Source organism: Camellia sinensis, chromosome 2, assembly GCF_055761805.1.
Source record: "Camellia sinensis isolate YWXY chromosome 2, ASM5576180v1, whole genome shotgun sequence".
Lineage (NCBI taxonomy): Eukaryota > Viridiplantae > Streptophyta > Magnoliopsida > Ericales > Theaceae > Camellia > Camellia sinensis.
In genome coordinates, this window is record NC_138962.1 from 77,997,446 (window position 1) to 78,020,166 (window position 22,721).

A 22,721-nucleotide genomic window follows, 5' to 3' on the forward strand; every position below is an offset into this window, starting at 1 on the left:
GAAATTGGCTCATGAATTGAGATGAAATGAATTAACTTGAATTGACGAGAAGGAAAAAGGGATCGAGATGTGAATTTTGGCACTTTATGATTGTATAGAAAATGAATGTTTTATCACTGGCCTTGTAAATGCATATTTTACTTATACCTTCGTTAAAACTCATATATTGTGTTAGATTATTCCTACTGGGCTTTGGCTCACCCTATCTAGGAAAACCACTTTCAGGTGTTGATGACATGCCTCCGCCAAGACAGTAGCTCGGAAGGAGTTTGGAGCACTAGCTTCACTTTTTGTACTTTCTTGTATAGCCAAGGGCTTAAATTGTGTAGAGTTAGACTCTCTTTTGTTGTGATAAAGCAGTGACTGAGAAAGATGTAAGCCTTTAGGGCATATAATTATTTGTTTAATTTTCATCCCTCTTTACTACTTGTAAAACATGCTGTAGATTCAGGATAAACTATTTATGAATGTATAACGCATGTGTTACTTTTGTATATCTATTCAGATTAATGAATGTTTATTATTTCGATTATGTTGTCTTGCGTTAATTGTGTTGGGTTAGATTATTGTAATTATTTTCGGGGTGTTACATAAATTGACGCAAAATCTTAAATTAAGGGTCAAAATTGAGTCAATTGAAACTGTAGGGACTAAAATAACACAAATAATAAAATATAAACACTACAAGTTTAATTTGTCCTTAATTTAATGACTAACTTTGATTCGTGATTCATTTATGTATCATTCTAATGGAAATGAATACTTAATAAGAAAGAACATAAGTACTTGGATTGAACTTTCGAATTATTACATCCAATAAGCACCTTCATATGAGGAAGAACACGTGTCCTTAATTCTCACTATCAGATGTTTCTTACTATATATTATTCTCATAATTTTATATGTGATTTGAAATTCCCATATGTCCACCAACTGTTACAAAGTTGTTTCAATTAATCATTATTATTTTATAGATTAAAATTACATTATTGCATAATTTTTTGCAAGAGTCATGGTAATTGGGTTGATTTGGTCTAGTCTAGACCCTAACTTACAGCAGACTAATTTCCTTGCCAACTTCATTGTGGAATAACAAAAAAACAAATCATAAGAGGCATATCAACATCAACATGCTTGTTAGTAGACATAGAAGTTGACTCCACATATTTAAATTCAAATGGTTTTGCATATAAATATCATAGTAGTATATATATAGTCCATCCCAGAATACATTGCCACACCAAAACTAAACTATCACAAACATGGCTTCCATGCATTCTACTATTTGTTTTCTGTCTCTCTTTCTTGCCCTCCATTTCTTCTCTCCATCCCTTGCAAAAATCTCTAGATCACCAGATGTCATTTGCAATTCCACCCCTTACCCTTTCTTCTGCCAATCCATATTACCAAACAATCAATCTTCCACTATATACGACTACGTCCGGTTTTCCATTTGTTATTCCCTAGAAACAACTAGTAATTTCCTTTCATTGGTCAATAGCTACCTCACACTCCCAAATGGGCTCTCTTAAACCATCTTTCATGCTCTCAAAGATTGCCAGTCCCTCCTCGGCTTAAACATGGATTCTTGTCGACCACTATTCAATCCATCGATTCTATAGATACCCTTCAAAGTTCACAAGCCGATGATACACATACCTTACTTAGTGCCATTATAACCAACCATCAAACATGTTCAGATGGGCTTCAAGCCACAACTCCATCTTAGCATTCAAAACAACTTTTTAAGTCCTTTCGACAATGGGAACAAGTTGTATAGCGTATCTCTTGCGCTGTTTAGGTACGGTTACGTTCCTAAAACAAGAAAAGGCAGGTGGCTAGCAGAAAGAGAGTCAATGTTTTCCAAAAATGGTCATTTGGGTCTGAAAATGTCGAGCCAACACTGGAAGGTTTATGAGTCGGTGAGTGGAAGAAAGTTATTGCAAACGAGCGGGGGTGGTCAAGTGAAGGTGAACAATATGGTGATTGTGAACAAGGATGGAAATGAGAATTTCACAACCATTAGTGATGCGGTGGCTGCAGCCCCAAACAACACTACTGCTTGTTGTGCCTAGGAAAGAGAAAACAATCACACACAAGCACACAAGCAAGAACACACAAAGATTTATGTGGTTCGGCAAATCGCTTACGTCCATAGGCAGCGGATTTCACTATATTTGGAACAAAGAATTACACACTCTATAATTCTCTCTCTCTCTTTTTCTCTCTCTCTCTCTCTATGTGTGTGTGTGTGTATTCTCTCTTCAACTCACCACACAGAACCCTTCCCATTCATTAACCATTTATAGATGAAATGGAGGGCCAAAGTCTTCAACAAGCACCGACAACATTCATGGCAACCACCAATAGCCAGCCACCAACAAGATTAGCCTCCCTATCATTTCTAGATTCTTCATTTTTTTTCTTCAATCAGCAGTCATCGTTGAAAATCTGAGCCAATGTTCAACAAATCTCTACCTTGGCGAGGATTCTCTATCCAACATAGTGATCGATCAACACTGTCATGCCCTCGAAAGTGCTCAGTTCCCAGAGATGTTGACCAAGTCCAAACAATGTTAGAACTTGATCCCAAAAACCACTTTTATGAGCATATCGGCCAGATTATCTGTAGTGCTATTTTTTTGAAGCAGAATATCCCCTTTATGCATAATTTCTCGGACGAAATGGAAACGGACATCAATGTGCTTGGTGCGGGAATGATGAACTTGGTTCTTTTCCAAACAAATGGCACTCTAACTGTCACAGCACACCTCAATGTGCTTCTAAACAATACCCAAGTCCTCAATTAACCCATGTAGCCAAATAACTTCCTTAAAGGCTTCTGTTACTGCCATGTACTTTGCCTCTGTAGTAGACAAAGCCACCGTTGATTGAAGTGTTGACCTCCAACTCACCGCCCTTTAGCAAGCGTAAATAAATACCCTGTTGTTAACCGGCGTTTGTCCAAGTCGCTAGCATAATTTGAGTCCACATATCCAATCAAATTTTGTCCGAGTCTATCATCTCTCTCGAACTTCAAACCTCTATTAATTGTGCCATGTAAGTACCTCAAGATCCACTTCACTACCTGCCAATGACCTTTCCCCGGATAATGCATATGCCTGCTTTCCATACTCACAGCATGTGAGATGTCTGGCCTTGTACAAACCATAGCATACATTAATGCACCAACTGCATTTGCATATGGAATCTGAGCCATATGCTTCCGTTCTTCTTCTATGTGTGGAGACATCAAAGCACTAAGTTTAAAATAAGGGGCCAATGGTGTACTCACAGCTTTTGTTTTCTCATTTATGTCAAATCATACTAACACCTTTTTCAAATACTGGGATTGTGTCAAACAAACCATGCCCTTCTTTCTATCTCTTTTGATCTCCATGCCAAGAATTTTCTTTGCTTCACCAAGATCTTTCATTTCGAACTCTCCTGCTAACTGTGCCTTGAGTTTGTCAATCTCTAACTTGCTCGTAGATGCAATTAGCATATCATCTACATATAAGAGCAAATAGATGAACGAACCATAAGAAAGCTTACGAAAATATACACAATGATCATACTGGCTTCTTGTGTATTTCTTTTCCATCATGAACCGATCAAATCGCTTGTACCATTGTCTCATAGACTACTTCAACCCGTACAACGATTTCTTTAATTTGCAAGCCCAATCCTCTTTTCCAGCAACTTTGAATCCATCTGGCTGGGACATGTATATCTCCCCTTCAAGATCTCCATCTAAGAAGACAGTTTTGACATCGAGTTGGGCAAGCTCAAGATCAAATTGTGTAACCAAAGCTAGCAAGATACAAATAGACGTGTGCTTCACAACAGGTGAGAATACCTCATTGTAGTCTATTCCTTCCTTTTGGGCATAGCCCTTTAGCTACCAATCTAGCTTTGAATCTGATGTTGTCTCTACCTGGGATGCCTTCTTTCTTGGCATAAACCCACTTACACCCAATTGCTTTCTTGCCTTTTGAAAGTTGCACCAACTCCCAAGTCTAGTTCTTGTGAAGTGACCGGATCTCTTCATCCATAGCCTCCTTCCATTTGACACTTTCTGCATTCTACACAGCTTCTTTAAAAGTGGAAGGAATATTGTCTTCAATGATTAGAAGTGCATAAGCCACCATATCGGTCACCCAACTGGGTTACTTGGTAACTCTTTTTCCTTTTCTAATTGCAATGGGTTCTGACTGTTGTGGGGCCTCTAGATCTTCATTCTCATCTAAACTCTCATCAGGATCTTCTTCAGAGCTATCAACTGAAATTTCTTCAGGATTGTTGCCTGTCTGAACCATCTTCCCTGGAGTTTCAAACTCCACCTACACTGACTTCTTCAATGCTTCATCATTTTCTTGAGGATTTGGTTGCTTCAGCATTGTAGACTCATCAAAGGAAACATCTCTTCTAGTGACAACTTTCTTTGATTCTGGGCACCAGAGTCTATATCCCTTGACACCTTCACTGAAGCCTAAGAAGATAGCTTTCTTGGCTCTAGGATCCAACTTAGATTCTGTAACATGAAAATAGGCTGGACATCCGAAGATACGTAGCTGATCATAATCAGTAGCTGGCGCTGCTGACCATACCTCCATGGGAGTCTTGCCGTCTAGTGCTATAGCAGGTAGTCTATTGACAAGATGACGAGCATAGTTCAATGCCTCGCCCCAAAATTCCTTGCTCAATCCTGAATGTGACAACATATACCGGAATTTCTCCACCAAAGTGCGGTTCATGCATTCTGCAACTCCATTTTGCTGTGGCATTCCACTAACTGTGAAATGTCTCATTATCCATTCATTCCGACAAACCTCAAAGAAGGGATCTGATGTACATTTGTCGCCATTGTTAGATCTAAGCTTTTTGATCTTCCTGCCTGTCTGGGTCTCAATCATTTTTTCCCATGTAAGAAAGATGTCTAATACTTCATCTTTATGTTTCATTATGTAGACACATACTCTTCTTGAGAAATCATTAATGAATGACACAAAGTAGTGTTTATCTCCCAAGGAAGCATTCTTGGAAGGACCCCATACATCGGTGTGAACGTAGTCTAGAATCCCTTTGGTATGATGAATATCAGTACCAAACTTGATTTTTGTTTGCTTGCCCAGTACACAATGCTCGTAGAACTCAAGCTTCCTTGTTTTAGTGCCTTTCAACAGGCCTTGCTTTACCAACCCTTATAAAGCCTTTTCTCCAGTATGCCCTAAACGCATGTGCCAAAGTCTAAAAGTGTCTGACGTATCATCCTCTAAGCTGGTGGAGACAACCACTCTCCCTGTGACTATAGAGCCGTCTAGGAAATATAAATTTCCTTTCCGAGTACCCTTCATTGCAACAAATGCTCCTCTAACAACTTTCAGGACTCCACCTTCCACGGTTACTCTGTAACCTTTGGAATCTAAAACTCTCATTGAAATGAGATTCTTCGTCAAATCTGGTACATACCAAACATCTTCAAGAATTCTGACTGTTCCATCATGCATCTTTAATCGAATTGTTCCAATCCCCTTTGTTCTTCAAGCTTGGTCGTTGCCCATCAACACAACTCCTTCATCGAACTCTCGAAAGCTCAAGAACCACTGCTTGTTTGGACACATGTGGTAGGAACATCCAAAATCTAGAATCCATTCATCAGACTAGCCATATGATGAAATTATGAACGCTGATCCTTCACCATTATCTTCATCTCGTGCAACGTTCACCTTTTCCTCTTTCTTGTCTTTATTGGGACAATCTTTTGCCCAATGCCCCTTCTAGTGACATGTAGCACACTCATCTTTTGCAAGACGTCTTCTATCTGATGATCTCCCATTGAATTTTGAGCGAGACTTTCCCCGTCTTATATATCTTCTGTTAGTCGTCCTGCCTCTGACTGTCAATGCCTCTAATGTTGAATCCCTATTTGCAAACTTATCTTTCCTTCTGAACTCATTATTTACCAAGGCATTTGAAACATCAACATACTTGATCTTTTCTTTACCATACAGTAAAGTGGTGGTGAGATGATCATATGTGTCAGGCAAGGAATTCAACAATAACAGTGCTTTATCTTCATTATTAATTTGAACATCCAAGTTTTTCAAATTGGTAATAATTTTGTTGAAATTATTCAGGTGTTCGTTTATCGAAATACCTTTCTTGTAGTCGAAATGAAACAACCTCTTCTTCAAGTAGAGTCGATTCTCAATGCTCTTTGTCATGAACTTGTCTTCCAGCGCCTTCCAAAACTCCTTTACAGTATCATATTCTGTGAAGGCGTACTTCTCCTCTTTTACAAGGCAAAGTCAAATGGAACTGCAGGCCAGAAGATTCACTTTCTCCCATTTTATCTCGTCCAAGTCATCTGGTTTGTCTCCCAGAGTGAAGTGCAAGTTCATCTGGACAAGCATATCATTAACTTCACATCTCCACATGCCAAAGTTGTTGCTACCATCAAACTTCTCTACCTCTAACGTAGCATGGGACACGGGGGTCCAACACCCAGCGCTGCTTGTAGTCGTAGGGCTGTTTGTAGACTCAGTTGATCTCCTCTCTATAGATTCTGCCATTAAGATTGCTCAATAATCTCCACCACAAACAATATCGAATGCCTAAAATGCCCAGGACATGGCAAATTCTAAGCTACTGAAAACTTCACTGAAAATTCGGGTCCGAATCTCAAAAAAACGGAATCCACGGTTGTGTCCGGAATGGTTGATTTAGCTAGGAAAGCACTTTCTCCACCTCTCCAGGGACCTCAATAAAATTTCTTCAAATCCAGTGACCAAATTGCAATTTCCCAAAACTTCTGGGGACAGCAATTAATAAAAGTTCCATGGGCTAAATTACAATTTTAGCAAGATCAGGGGCTGAAATGTAATTTATCAAACTTTTAGGGGCCTCCCTATGATTTCAAAAATTTCGACTGACTGGGCAAATGTGCTAATGTAGCAATGACGTGGCAGTTGAGCTGGCGGTGACATGTCTCGACACGTGTCAGTGACGTGGTAGTGCTGAGTGGGATGCTGACGTGGCAGGTGTGCTGACGTGGCAGTTGAGCTGGCCGTGACATGTCTCAACACGTGGTTCAGACGTGGCAGTGACTAGGCTGACACCTGGCGCCGATGTGGCGTGATGTGGCAACGACGTGGCAGCTTCCAAAAATAAATTGGAAAATTGTTTGGAGAGGATTTTGAACCATTGACCTCAAGGTTTCAAGCCAAAGGCTCTAGCCACTCTGCCAAGTATGAACTTGTGCTATTTTAGTGCACAAGTGAATACTTAAAGCCTTTAGGATAGGTTGACTTTTTCAACCTTTGCTTTTTTTCCGGACTGAATTTTCCGGAAAGTCTCCGGCAGAATTTCGACAAGCGCGTGAGGGCGCGTGAAGTGTCCTCCTGGGTTGGTCTTTTTGTGTTTGAACTCCTCTCGTCGAGGCGGTCGTCATAGTATACTAAAAACTTGATTTCAACAACTTCGAAATTTTTTGTTTACAGAAAAACACTCTATTTTTTGCACAACAATGCTCTAATACCAATTTGTTGTGCCTAGGAAGGAGAAAACAATCACACACAAGCACACAAGTAAGAACACACAAAGATTTACGTGGTTTGGCAAATCACCTACGTCCACAAGTAGAGGATTTCACTATATTTGGAACACATAATTACACACTCTATAATTCTCTCACTCTCTCTCTCTCTCTCTCTGTGTGTATTCTCTCTTCAACTCACCACACAGAATCCTTCCCATTCACTAACCATTTATAGATGAAATGGAGGGCCAAAGTCTTCAATAAGCACTGACAACATTCATCGCAACCACCAATAGTCAACCACCAACAAGATTAGCCTCCCTACCATTTCTAGCTTCTTCATTTTTTTCTTCAATCAGCAGCCATCGTTGAAAATCTGAGCCAATGTTCAACACTGCTAACACGGGATACTTCGTGATTTATGTAGTCGTTGGAGTATATGAAGAGTATGTTTCGATTGCAAAGAACAAACAGTGCTTGATGATAGTCGGAGATGGCATTAACAATACTATAATCACGACAAACCATAATGTGGCTGATGGGTGGACTACATATAGTTCTGTAACAGTTGGTAAGCTTAGAGGTTTATCATTTGGATTCCACTCAAAGAAAATGGGTATTTTAGATATTTTATATGTATTTACATTGAGTTTAATAATTAAAATTAAAAATTAAGTTTATTTAAAAAAATATTTAGGAAACTCTAGTTTCTTAAATCAGTTTTGCGTTATGTTTTTAATTTTTTGCTTAGTTATAGATGTAATTTTATGGGAAAGTTTTTTTAAAATCCCTGATATTAAGATTTTATAAGATAACGGACATACAATATTTTCATAGTAGTTAAGATCCCTCAACATTTCTACAGAAAAAATTCGATTCAGAGAAATTTCAATTTTCACAAAGAAATTTTTGTGATCATACCAAAGAAATTTTGAAATTTCTCTGAGTCGAAACCGAAATTTTTCTAAGTCGGATGAAATTTCTCTGAGTTGGAAAAAGTTTCTCTTAGTTGAATTTTCTCTATATAAATGTTGAGGGACTTTAGCTATAAAAAAAATCTTGGACCTCTCTTACTACACAAAGTTGGAGATGGATGTTTCACTAATTTTTCCTAAATTTATTTACTTATTAACAAAGATTGCGAAAACAGAAGAAGAATATATAAAGGGTATCTTTTGATTGTTAAGATTAACCGTGGTAAGGTTGCATTTTAATTTAAAATCACATAGGGGTATACGGCTATTTTTAAAAGACAATCGGGGCAAATTGCTATCGAGTCATACCGTAGGGCGGTAAAATGAATTTTATCTAATAAAAAACTCAAGGATTATTTTGTTAGAAGGCTCAAAGCTTGAGGTTTTTTTTTTTTAATTGTCCAATAATTATATGTATATAATATATATAATTTAATAGACACTGGAAGTTTATTTTTGGAACGCTTAGGCCAATTGGCCCAAGTTTAAATCCTTTTAGACTAAAAGGACATTATTTGTCAAAAAAGACACATATTTGTTCAAAATGTACATATCTATCTATCCGTTTAAATGTCTTACTATTTGTACACGTGTAACCTATCTGTGCAACATCTATTCCAATTTATCTCTATATGTACGCATGTCACATATCTGTTCAATATCCTCTATCCATCTAGTTCATTGCTACTAACTATCACCGCAGCCAATGACTTTCTGGCGACTTTTCAACTAGTGTCATTCTCACAAAATAATAATAATAATAATAATAATAATAATAATAATAATAATAATAATAATAATAATAATAATTGTGGGGACATAATTTTTGAATGACAACACGTGGCCGAGGTGACGCCGAAGTATCAGCTGAGGTGTCACGTGTCCTGGTCATGATGCTGAGATGATCTCAGCTAGGCCGAGATTATCTGCGAGAACACCAGAATCTGGCATAAGCGAATAAGGGACAAGAGTCCTAGAATAGGAGAAGACTTCAGTTTGGGTAAAGATAAGACTCTTAGAGAGTTTATCCTAATCCTACTGGGAGTCCAAGATTAGCAGTAATCCTAAGTCCATTGGAGCTAGGCTTCTATTGGGACTAGGATTATGTTGGCTATAAAAGAGAGACACCCTCATAGGTCTAAGGTATGTCTTTTATGCCTTGTCTAGTGAGTTTAGCACTATTGATTATCTTTGAGAGATATACTGACTTGATCGTCAGAGTGCCCCCGGGTGGAGGAACCACCGCCGGAATCTTCTCTTTCTGTTGCAGGTCAGACAGGTGCCATCTATTCTGCCAGTGCTCTTCAGCTGAATACTGAGTTGGCAGTGTGGTCGAAAAATCACTCACACAATTTGGTGCCATATGTGGGAAAGAAAGGAGAATAGATGGCCAATGACGGCAGAAAGAGAAGGTTGGGGACGACACCCCTACTGAGAGTGGGAAACATATTGACCTTGACGTCGAAGAAGACAACTGCAACAAATAGACTCGTGATAAGAATCACGGAGGAAAGGACGTCGGCCAGGAGGGTGGCATACCGAATAAATCGGACCGGAGCGGGTATTATAATGAGGACAACCTCCAGGTATGGAAAGATAGATGCCTGCGGAGGGACAACGAAATAAAGGGGATGGCGGACAAATTGGTGGACTTGCAAACGGTCGTCAATTTCATGATGCAGAACAACGTCATGCAGCCACCATTCCCGCTACAAGATACGCCGATTCTAGCGGCCAAGAAAGGTGCCCAGAAAGGGGGGCAGAAAATGGTTCCTGCAGTCCCTCAGCATGGCGGGACCAAGGGACATTCTCACCGGCCTTTGCGGGAGGTCGGGCATGGAGAATCCCAGAAGGCACGTCGAACAAAAGAAACCTACACCAAAGAACATTGGGATGTTTAAGGAAAGGAACTCTATTTTGACACGACCAGTGGAGGGAGGTCCAAAAGGACTCACGATGACACTAGAAGTAGTGCGCCAAAGAGGCTGAAATCCGGAGATAGCCGAGCCCTTGGACGAACCAAAGAGGATCTCGGAGATCACCTACAGAGGAAGCAACAAGATGTCGAGGTAACCTCCCCGGTCAAACCGAGAACGCAGTTCTCGGAAGAATTAGACAAAGTTGAGGTCCCGAAAAGATTCAGTATGTCGAGGTTTCAAATATACGATGGGAACTCGGACCCCAACTTTCACGTCGGATTATACCTGAATGCGATGGCGTCATACACTGGGAACGAACCGTTGCTCTGCAAAGTGTTCCCCTCATCATTTGGGAAAATTGCATCGGACTGGTTTCACATGTTGTCGAAAGGAATTGTGAAAATTTGGGAAGGCCTGGTTGAGATGTTTGTGGCCAGGTTCGTAACAAACAAACTACAACCATTGAGGGTAGACGCCCTAATGGCCCTGAAGATTGGCGAGGATGAAAGCCGTAGGGCCTATGCCAAAAGGTATTATGAGGTATTCAACCGAATACTAGGATGCAACCAAGAGGTGGCGGTCATGTCGTTTAAAAACGGCTTGAAGGATGACTGCCTGCTTCGAAAATCACTGGCAAAGACATTGCCGAAATGCATGGAGGAGCTGATGGCCAGAATAGAATAGTATGCCAGAGCCGAGGAAGGCACGCTGGGGACAAAGGCGTCCAAACAAGAAAAGAGAAATGGTTCACCGAAGCAAAGCCGAGATAATACTGGACACGAGAAGACAAGAGCTTAGCCCAAATGAGCAGATCTCAGATTCCAGATCTGGAATCCCAGATCCCAGAAGACAAGATCTCGGCTTAGATGATTAAGTCCGAGAAAAGAAGAGCTTGGCCTAAGTTAAAGAATTTTTTCCACAAAGGAGTATGTGGAAGCCATGCAGGGAGCAGATCCCCTGCCCATAAAGCAATATCAAGGTCAAAGCCACATGCCTAATGAGAACCTAAGTGGAACTTAAGTTCACATTAGGGGGCAAAGGACTGAAGAATGATGCTTGGGAGTTAGAATTTCACAAGCCGAGATTATGTTTAACATTTGTTAAAACTTGAGAAAAGTTTACAAGTTGAAGTTAAACCGAGATTATGTTTAACACTTGTTGAAACTTAAAAATTTTACAAGTTGAAGTTAAACCGAGATGATGTTTAACACTTGTTGAAACTTGAGAAAAGTTTACAAGTTGAAGTTAAACCGAGATGATGTTTAACACTTGTTGAAACTTGAGAAAAGTTTACAAGTTGAAGTTAAACCGAGATTATGTTTAACACTTGTTGAAACTTGAGAAAAGTTTACAAGTTGAAGTTAAACCGAGATTATGTTTAACACTTGTTGAAACTTGAGAAGTTTACAAGTTGAAGTTAAACCGAGATTATGCTTAACACTTGTTGAAACTTGAGAAAAGTTTACAAGTTGAAGTTAAACCGTGATGATGGTTAACACTTGTTGAAACTTGAGAAAAGTTTACAAGTTGAAGTTAAACCGAGATTATGTTTAACACTTGTTGAAACTTGAGAAAAATTTACAAGTTGAAGTTAAACCGAGACTAAGGTTAAACACTTGTTGAAATTTTTTGAAAAAATTTACAAGCTGAAACCAAGGTTATGCTAAGAAAGGTACTTGGGTACTTGCCGAGGTAAATCATCAGTTTATATAACCAAGGTGTGTCACCCCGAGAAGGTCGCACAAAGATTGAAGTGCATATTAAAGATATGTAAATTATTTTTAGTATAGAATCGTATAAGAGTAAAAAAAAGACACATACAACCACGTTGAAAGAAGAAATTAAAAATGCATTCAGAAAATGAAAGAAGGCACTTCGGCCTAACATTGAAGAATGATTGTTTAGATTACAAAAAGGCCGGTGTGAAGTACGCCGATATCAGACGGTGGTAATGAGCAAAGAAGTGCAACGAAAGCAGCAATGAAGGATTTGAGAGAAATTTTTTTGATTTTGATCAAAAACATGAAAAATGGCAATTATGGTGCCTTGGACGACGTACTTGACAGACGGCGCGCGTAAAAATGATGCGACTTGATGGCGCGTATCAGATCCGGCCCAGTAAGGGAAAGACACATGGTGAAAACGGTTGAAATATTGTGCGTACCAGCTCATACGCATGCTGGAACTCTTGGAGTTCTTGATTCAATGAAGCAAATACCTCAGCTAGGAGGACGATTTCGATTGAGAAACTTGAACGAACTTGGTCGTTGGTTCTAAAGCATTTATGAAAGCAGACTATAGGTCTTGGTCATATTGAGCCGACGAGTTCTGACTTCGGCAATAGATGATGAAGCGAGCTTAGCCGACGTGCTAAATGGAAGAAATGATATAGGTTCCATCACCTCAGGATGTCGAGGTAATAGAACCTAGGGGGCAGTTGTGGGGACATAATTTTTGAATGAAAACACGTGGCCGAGGTGACGCCGAAGTGTCACGTGTCCTGGTCATGATGCTGAGATTATCTCGGCTAGGCCGAGGTTATCTGCGAGAATACCGGAATCCGGGAAAAGCGGATAAGGGACAAGAGTCCTAAAATGGGAGAAGACTTCAGTTTGGGTAAAGATAAGACTCTTAGAGAGTTTATCCTAATCCTACTGGGAGTCTAAGATTAGCAGTAATCGTAAGTCCATTGGAGCTAGGCTTCTGTTGGGACTAGGATTATGTTGGCTATAAAAGAGAGGCACCCTTATGGGTCTAAGGTATGTCTTTTATGCTTTGTCCAGTGAGTTTAGCATTGTTAATTATCTTTGAGAGATATACTGACTTGATCATCGGAGTGCCCCCGGGTGGACGAACCACCGCCGGAATCTTCTCTTCTGTTGCAGGTCAAACAGGTGCCATCTATTCTGTCAGTGCTCTCCAACTGAATACTGAGTTGGCAGTGTGGTCGGAAAATCACTCACACAATAATAATAATAATAATAATAAAATTGGACTAAATGACATATGGCCTCAAACGAATGGAATTTTCACCAACTAATCCTAATTTAATTTTCTTAAATGTAAAAATGTAAAAATAATGAAATATTACAATTAACATTTAATATTACTTATTTATTTTACATTTTACATCTTTTTTTTTCTCATCATTTATAAATAATTATATATGAGGGAAAAATTTATTGGGAAATTATAAATAAAAAAACCTAAGGTAATAACTCTTAGGTTTTTAAAGGTTTTCAATTTAAACCTTAATTTTTTTTTATTTGCTTTCAATCTAAATTATTTGCCTTTTTTCGATAAGTAAAATCAATGGAAAAAAATATATTTTAGCTATTAAATTCAATATAGGTGTACATAAAATATTGAAAATATCATTTTTTGTTGAGTATAATGACTAAAATATTATTTTTCAACAGTTTTTCTTAACAAAAGCAAGCAGATAGTTTAGATTAAAAACAAATTAAAAGATTAAGGTTTAAATTGATAAAATTAAAAATTCGGAGTTTATTTTCTTACGAGAGTCAAACCTTAGGCTTTTTATTTTATTTTATTTTTTTCAAATCTATTTTACTCCCTTGTAATTTAAAGCTATAGTGTAGTTTACCACCTACGGGTCAAATATAGTATAAAAAAAACCCTATATCGACACAAGAACTTCTTTTCCCAATGTCTCTATTTCTCTATTCAAAATATTTATATCATTAGATTAGGCCTCAAGATTCATATATAATTTAATAATTTTCAATATTTTAAAACAATAAGAGATTTGAAAACAGATAAAGTTTGGCCTACTTGTTTCCTGATTCAGAATCCAAGACCTACAATTAATGATCTACCATTACACATGTTCAGGTTTATTGTAGATCAAATCTATTCAATTACATTAAAATAATTCAAAATTAACTAATCGTATATTCTCAATGAATACTTCAATTGCAGCTATAGTTGGACCAAGATTTGTAGCAATAAACATAACCATTCGAAACACAGCAGGAGCCATAAAGCAGCAAGCAGTGGCACTTCGAAACGATACTGATTTGTCCACCTTCTACAAGTGTAGCTTTGAAGGCTACCAGGACACCTTGTACACCCATTCACTTAGGCAATTCTATAGGGAATGCGATATCTACAGCACGGTGGACTTCGTATTTAGAAAAGCAGCTGTTGTTTTCCAAAACTGCATGTGTATCCTCGACTTCCCATACTAGGCCAATTTACACTGCAAAAAAAAACACTTTTGGCGACAAAATTTTTAGTCGCCAAAAGTCCGTTTTTAGTCACCGAAAGTCAAAATTTTACTTTCCCCGACAAAATTTTGTAGTCGCCACATTTGTCGCGTATACGTGGTCGGCGGAGGTATTCGCAACTAAAACTTTTTTAGTCGCCAAAATACAGGTCTTTCACGACCAAAGTTTTAGTCGCCAATAGTGTTTTACACTTTTGAAAATCATACATTTACCGACTAATAATTTAGTCGATAAAACTCACTTAATCGCCGACTAAACCGTTTAGTCGCCAAAATAAAGACTTTTGGCTACTAATAATTTTAGTCGCCATAGGTGTTTCCGTCGAAAAAAAAAACCCACTTTTTTGCTTTTTCTGAGTTTCAAACCGCCAACCGTCCCACATTCCAAACCTTTAGCAACACACTCCCTCCACTATGCCACTACAACATCACATGAATATATATGCAATATATATTATTTATATAGTATATTGACCGCTATTAATACAAAACAATATATATAAATATAATTATTTTTATTCAATATAATTTGTGTAAAAAATAAATTATTTACTAAAAAAAAATTTAGGCCACTTTGGGCGACTAAATTAAATTTTTAGTCGCCAATTCTATAATTTTCGGCTACTAATTATTTTTTAGTCGCTAAAAAATTAAATTCTGCCTAAAAATAAAGCAGTTTTGGTGACTAAACCTGTTTTTAGTTGCCAAAAACGTCCTCTTTTGGCTACTAAACTGAGTTTTAGTCGGCAATTGACTGTTTTTAGCTACTATTTTTTTTTTTGTAGCCAAAAAGCTTCACTTTCAGCGACCAAACTGTTTTTAGTCGGCAAAACACCTATAATCAGCAATCAAACTGTTTTTTAGTCGCCAAAACCATCACTTTTGGCTACTAATTATTTTAGTCGCCAAAAATCGTGACTTTTGGCTACTAAACAACCTTTAGTCGCTAAAACACCTATATTCGGCGACTAAACTTCCTTTTAGTCGCTAAAACCTTTATATTTGGCGACTAAACTCTTTTAGTCGGCAAAAGTGATCAATTTTGGCGACTAATTCCATTTTAGTCACCAATTCTACTACTTTCAGCAACGAAAAATGCAGTTTTAGTCGCGAAATCTGCTTTTTGTTGTAGTGTTAACACAATCACCACACAAGGAAGGACAGATATAAACCAGAATACAGGTACTTCAATACAAAATTGTATCATTACAGTTGCCCCTCACTTGGCAACGAACAATGGCACGACACAAACATACTTGGGCAGGCTATGGAAACTGTACTCGAGAACTGTTTATATGCAACCCTTCTTGGATAGCTTGATTAATCCAGCTGGTTGGGCTGCGTGGTCCGGAACTTTTGCACTGGACACGTTGTATTATGCAGAATACAATAACAGAGGACTTAGATCAAGTACTGCCAACAGGGTTACTTGGCTTGGTTACCATGTGATAAATGTGACATGTGCGGTTAACTTCACTGTCTCCAACTTCATATCGGGAGATAGCTGGTTGCCTACAACTGGAGTCCCTTACACTGGTGGTTTAATGTGAACATAACAACTTTAAATGTCTTCTTTCTATTAATTTGTATTTAAAATTTGATGTCGTATGTCTATATTTTTTTAAAATTTACAATGAAATTGTCTTTATTATTCAATATTTGGACTGGGAATTCCAAAAGTATTGTTGGGGTTGACACACGCAAGAATCACACCTACAATCCCAAATGAAAAAAATATATATATAAAACTATTGTGTCGCTTTCCAACTATGAGGGTATTTTAGGAAAATAAAAAATATGAAAATAAGGGTATTTTGACACATTGGACAATCTGTAAAATAACCTCAAAAGTGAACCATTCGTAAAATAACCTCAGAAGTGGACTTTGAGAAGGCGTTACCTTAACCCAACAAAAGGCCCAATGTTAGCCGGAATGAATGTAGGCCTTGATCATTGCAACTTATTTAGATGCGAGGTATATAGTGATGATGTGTTGGATTCAAGTATATGTTCCCAAGAATCAACTAACTTAACTGTCAACATGTTGGCTCTTACTAAAAATAACCATCGCCATGCCTTTCAACCTTTGATATTCTCCTTTCATTATTCCTCAATTCATGCAATCTGTTTGGGACACCAAAAAAAAAACATCCAAATACAAGAAGAAAAAAAAAAAGGCTTTTTTTTTCTTAAAAAAAAAATCTTCAATCTCCATTACTATTACAAACTTTTGGAACCCTTTTGAACATCAAATTTTGATTATTGTAGAAGAAATCAAGAAAGAGGGATCGAGGTTAGTTGTTTTTCTTCATTTTCATTATAATCTCATCCATGGGAAGGAAAATTCTCGTGGGCGAGAATCCGTCACTCCATCCGATCATATCATTATCGCTATTCATTGCAAGCATGGTTGCCATATTCGCTCTAGTTTCATCTTTATGTATAATGCGAAAAAAATCGCCCCATCTATCAGCTTCTCAAAGAAAATCAATAGACAATCCCAATGCAGTTAGTCAACCACCAAATGAGGTGACAATGAGAACAACAGCAGAAATGATAACAGAACCACCATCTACAACAACAGTAGAATTAGACGGTGCAAAAGACGTGGCACAGCCAAAAAATGAAGAACCACCGTTGCCACTGCCACCACCACCGGGTATGCCCCATTTGAGAGGGGCAATTTCTTATCATAATAGGACAGACTCATCGGCATCACAAGGAAAAGTGTCATTAAGTATGAGCATGACAGTCCAAGGAGGTGGAGGGATGTCATCAAGAGAACTGTCCCGAAGGGAGGACCAAACCAACAAAAGACAAGACAAGAATTTAATGCAGGAAGATTCGATTTGGAAGAAGACGATTATTCTAGGAGAAAAGTGCAGAGTCCCAGACGAGGATGACACGATTCTTTACGATGAAAAAGGAAATAGGATCTCAACATATCACCCCAAGACCCCTAGTTCCTTAGCACTGTCTCGACAAACATCTTCTATCGATCCAGAAGTGATTCCAAGCCCAAGGGCACAAAAGTAGGGGGAAATAATTGGAAAAAATGCAAATCTATTGGGATTTTCCTCAGCAAATTATTTCAATCGTCTGGGATGTTGTTGGAAGAGATAACAAAATAGTCTCTCTTTTTTTCCGAAATGGATACAAACTTTCATTTTATTGTGTAGCATTTGACCAACTTATGTGGAGTAATTTGCACTTGGTTATTACAACTACCAATTTACATAAGAGCATCATCTCACAAAATTATGATATGTAATCATCAAATGAAGTTTCTATTTGGACAAATGCATCATATTAGACTGCACTCAAACTTGAAGGGTGCACTCAGGATCAAATATTATTTTTTTTTATTATTGTTTATGTTGGATGCAAAAATAGGACTAGGGTTTTATTTTTTTCCTGTGATTTGTTTTTGGAGGAATTATAGCACAGTGGGACAAAGGAAAAAAAAAATTACAAAAACATATGAGGTGCAAATGAGAAATTGTGGGAACACTTGCACCCCTTTCATATTTGAGTTAAAAAATAAAAATTAAAAATTAAAAAAAAAAAAAAAAATCTCTATCCCACTGGGATGTAATCCCCCCTTTGATTTTGAAAGTAGGTTTTATTTTATTGAAAAATGACAATTTTCAAATTAATTAGCTTGTTTGGTTCTTATTTTTAGAAAACAGTTTTCAAAAAATTCTATTTTGTTATTTTTCTTATTTTAATGCTTTCAATGAATTTTTTTAATATTTTAAGCTATTTTTTTGAATTTTTAGATTTTCCTAACATAAATACACTTAAAAAGTATGATATGTGTGTGAATTTTTTTGTTAAAAAAAAAAAAACACTAAACACCAAAATAATAATAATAATAATTTATGTACATTTTTCGTATTTTTGTGTATTTATTAAATATTTAAAATATTTTTTCACAAATATTTTACTATTTAGATATATCCGAGTAAGTTGTATCTAAAAAAGTAAAAAAAACATTACTTAAAATTTTAAAAATATTCACTAAAATAAAAAAAATACGAAAAACAAAAAACTCAATTTTCAGAAAGCAGAATTCAGAAAAACCAAACACACTGGATATGTTTTCTTCTGGTTGCTAGTGTTCATGGCATGGCAACAATGATCTGAGTTGGGACTGCATTTCAAGAAGCTCTGTTTCTTTTGTTTTTCTTGCTTTTTCTTGCTCTGTTTCTTGCTCTGTTTCTTGCTTTTTCTTGCTTTTGCTTTTCTTGCTTCTCACCAACTGGTCCAAGCTCCTCTTATTGATGTATTTTGCCATATTTCATATGTTTCATCAATAAAGATTTCTTTTGCCATTCAAAAAAAAAAAACTTCATTAGTACTAATTTATGCAACAACTTGAATTTTCTCTATTAGAAAGATGATTTTAGCTCAAACTCTAGTTGAAAAGTGGAATTTAACCTATTTCTCAAGCAACTTTGCTGCAGTCATGAACCATTCTACCAGTCACACATGGATGTAGGCCTCGGTAGAATAGTTAGTGTCACTATTCCCTTATATCCTTTAACCAAAATAAATTTGCAACATGAAATCATAGAACTTTAACTCTTCTTTCTTTGCTTTGGTTTTCTTCAATTTTTGTGTTTTTCGAGAAATTGTAGTAATTCTTTTTTTAAAAATTTGACCAAAAATGTAAAAATATTATATTAAAGACCTCTTCTTTTTAGATATTGAGTTAAAATATTTTCATTTTTTTTTTTTTTGGATGTTTCAAACTTCAGGCCCCACCTAAAAAAACTTATATTGCTGCTCATATACCAATCTATGTGTGTTCCACCAAACATATTTTTACATTTTCTATGTTCTCTTAGGTGTAGAACTGAAGTATACAATCCCACCCCTATTTTGGTTCTTACATAAAGCTAGCCATAATTTTTTTTGTTACCTACAGAGGCCAATAATAAAAAAAAGAAATTTTGTTGTTTGTTTGTTTTATTAGAATATAATTTGCTTCTTTGAAATTTGAACCATTGTATTTGCAAATAAATTTTATCTTTTTATTTATTTTTTTTTCAATAGAAATGTTGCAGAAAGAATGCCCTCTGTACCAGAAAATGTTTCTAATCATTTGCAAACCAAAATATTGCTGATTCCATTTAGGTTCACTATTTAGTACAAGTCAGCTCCCAATGAAAAGTGAATTAGTTATGTTTTTGTGACTCGTCAAGTTCTTGAAGACAAATCCTATTAACATTTACAAAGTGATTTATATCTTAATCTGTTTGGCAATGATCTGAAATTCAATTTTCTTTAACATATTAGGTTGTGGATAAGGGTGGGATGACACCATCTCATGTTTATGATGAGTTCCCTTCTGGCATAGGAAGTTTTTGCAGATGCTTGCAACTTTGCATGAGAAAACGTGGCAGTGAAGGCAGAGACACTCATGAAGGGATTTGAATACTTGAAAAAACATACCTTTTTCCATTACAGGACGCAAAATACCAGAAATGAATGAGGAAACAGGAAAAAAAGAAAAGAAGAAAAGGAGGAAGTAGAGATGTGAGAAAATGTACAAAGTTGTTTTTTGGCTGTTCAAAATGCTGCCTTTGAGTAGTATTTTGTCTTATTGGTTTTTACAGTTAGCCCCAATACAAATGTCAAACCAGGGCTAAATTTCTTGAATTTTACCCTACCCATATTTTCTATCATTTTGTCTTGTAGGAGTATTGAAGTATTTGTGTCATTTTGGACCAAATTGATACAAATTTAAAAATTAAAGAACTAATGACATATATAGCATTCTTTTCCATTCAACAACTGCATAGTAGGTTTTTTAATATTTTTTTCACCTCTTATTTTGAACAAGTAAATTGTAAGTTAGAAAAGACTTGTATAAGTTCGCACAATGCTATAAATGGGTTAGCACATATTCTGGTTATGTGCAAAGAACAACACATTTGTCAGTCTCACAAGTAAATTATGAATCAAAAAAGACTCATGTAAGTTCTCTCCTCTGTCTTTAGTTTCCTCCTCACAAGTTAGATTTGATCTTTCCTTTTTTTGTTTGTTTGTTTTCTCCAGTGGATTCATGTTATGCTTCTTTGCCTCACTTTCCTTCAGTAGGGGTTGGTATGTTAAGATTAATTGTTTGGGCAGTTGAAAGGCAGTAAGGATAAGATCCATCTGGTTTTGCGGCTTCATCTAGAATTCAATCAGCTAGCTCCTCTATTTCTGAGATGTTCAGTCATTTTTCTATTCTACTAGTTGTAGCCTTTTGTAGCTCTTGTGTTTTTCAAGTTTTTGGTCTAAGCTCTATTTTCCTGTTTTGTTTGTGTGAGGAAGTGGTTTTTGGAAATACTCTTCTGATCCTGGGGGACGCTCGTGATCCACCGATAGTCACCTAAAAGGAAGTAAACACTCCGGTCGAAGGTGCCGGAATTAGCACTCTGACGGACAAGTCAGTCTCTCGTTCTAGATTACTTGTACTCTAAGTTAAACACCACAAATATCACATGCCTCTTTTTGGCTGATGTCTCTTCTATTTATATCTTTTCTTCTTTGGGCCTCGGGATTAGTTCCAAATCCATCCTACTATTCGGCATACTTTGTAAATAACCGATCTTCACTCATCCCCTTGCTTAATCGGTTATCTAGCCGAATAAGGTTGGGTCCGAGTTTCCGTGGCAATGGCCGAATACTTCGAATCTCGATTCTTCAATGTTCGACTACCTAGAATCTCTACGACTCTCAATATTCGGCCCCCACAATTGCCCCCCAAGCACTCCACTAGCGGCAGTTGGCTGGAGTGTTTGGCTTTGAACTCGAAGAGTTAGAGCCGAAATTCGGCGGCGGACCGTATTCCAACACAAGTGTCTGTCCACACTCTTCTCGGTTATCATTTCAACTTCCCGCCTCTTCGTACACTCTCATTTATTGTGATTTAAAATTTCGACGTCTTTTCAAATAGATACACGCTTTTAGACGCCCATCGCTAGATTGCCTTCCGAACTATCTCTGCGACTTCCTACTCTTCTCTATCTCCTTCATCACTCGTAAGTTCTCTCCTTCTTTGCTTTGAATCTCTTTCCTTGCTTTGTTTCTTTTGGCTTAGCATAATTATATTGGCTGGGGAGAATGGCGAAACATTTAAAAGATCTCCTCTCATCGGATCGAATTTCTGGCTTCCAACGCCATATTTTCATTCCTGATGACATCCGTCTGTCTTTTGTGGCGGACGGCACCCTCGATATGGAGAGGGTTGATGAAACTACAATCGTCTTCCCTCTTCTATCAATCGCAGAGGGTGGGGTCCGTTTCCCCCTTCACCCACTCCTTAGGGCCGTGTTTTGCCATTGGGAGCTAATCCCTTTGCAGCCCAACGTCAATTTCTTTAGGATTGTGATGGGGGTTGTCGCACTAAACCGCCGCCTTGGGCTTAACCTTGGCATCCCCGCTATTCGGCATTGCTATGCCTTGGCCAAGTCTTCTGGTTGGCACGATCGTTATTTCCTTAGAGCCAAAGACACCGACCATCAACTAGTGACTATGCTTTCCAGCTCTGGGAAGTGAGTCGATGATGTTATGGTCGTCGTCCAAGGAAACTGGGAATTCGGCGAAGGCGAGAATCGCCTTGATCGTATTCCTAGACGGAGGGGTGAACTAGGTGGCCGAGTATCATCTTTTATTCATTTACTAAATTTATAATGCTTCATTTTTGGGACCTTATGGTTTTGCTTTTGCAGGGAACGATTTGAAGAAAATCTTGACCTCAACTGACGACGCCGTCCTTTCAGAAATCAAGACTGCGCTCGAGTACTTCGGCCAACGGAGTCTTCAGAAGCAGGGGAGGGCGGCCCACGTTTTACTCCGCTACGAGCCGACTTATACGACCTTTTCGGCGGCGAAGAATATCCCAATTCCGATTGGTGAGGAGTTTCTTGTCGCTTGTATCTTGACTGACTTCAAAAATTTGAGGCAAATCAGTTGCGAGGAATCAGATTCGGAGCGACTGGAAGTAGCTGAGGCCGCCGAATCAGACGAATCTGAAACAGAGGTTG

At 37.6% G+C, this 22,721-nt stretch overlaps 1 pseudogene; it reads left to right on the forward strand.

Annotated features, from left to right (window-relative positions):
- Positions 1 to 1,889: 1,889 nt before the first annotated feature.
- LOC114279938 (putative pectinesterase/pectinesterase inhibitor 20) lies at positions 1,890 to 16,232 on the forward strand (annotated as a pseudogene).
- The last annotated feature ends 6,489 nt before the right edge of the window (positions 16,233 to 22,721 follow it).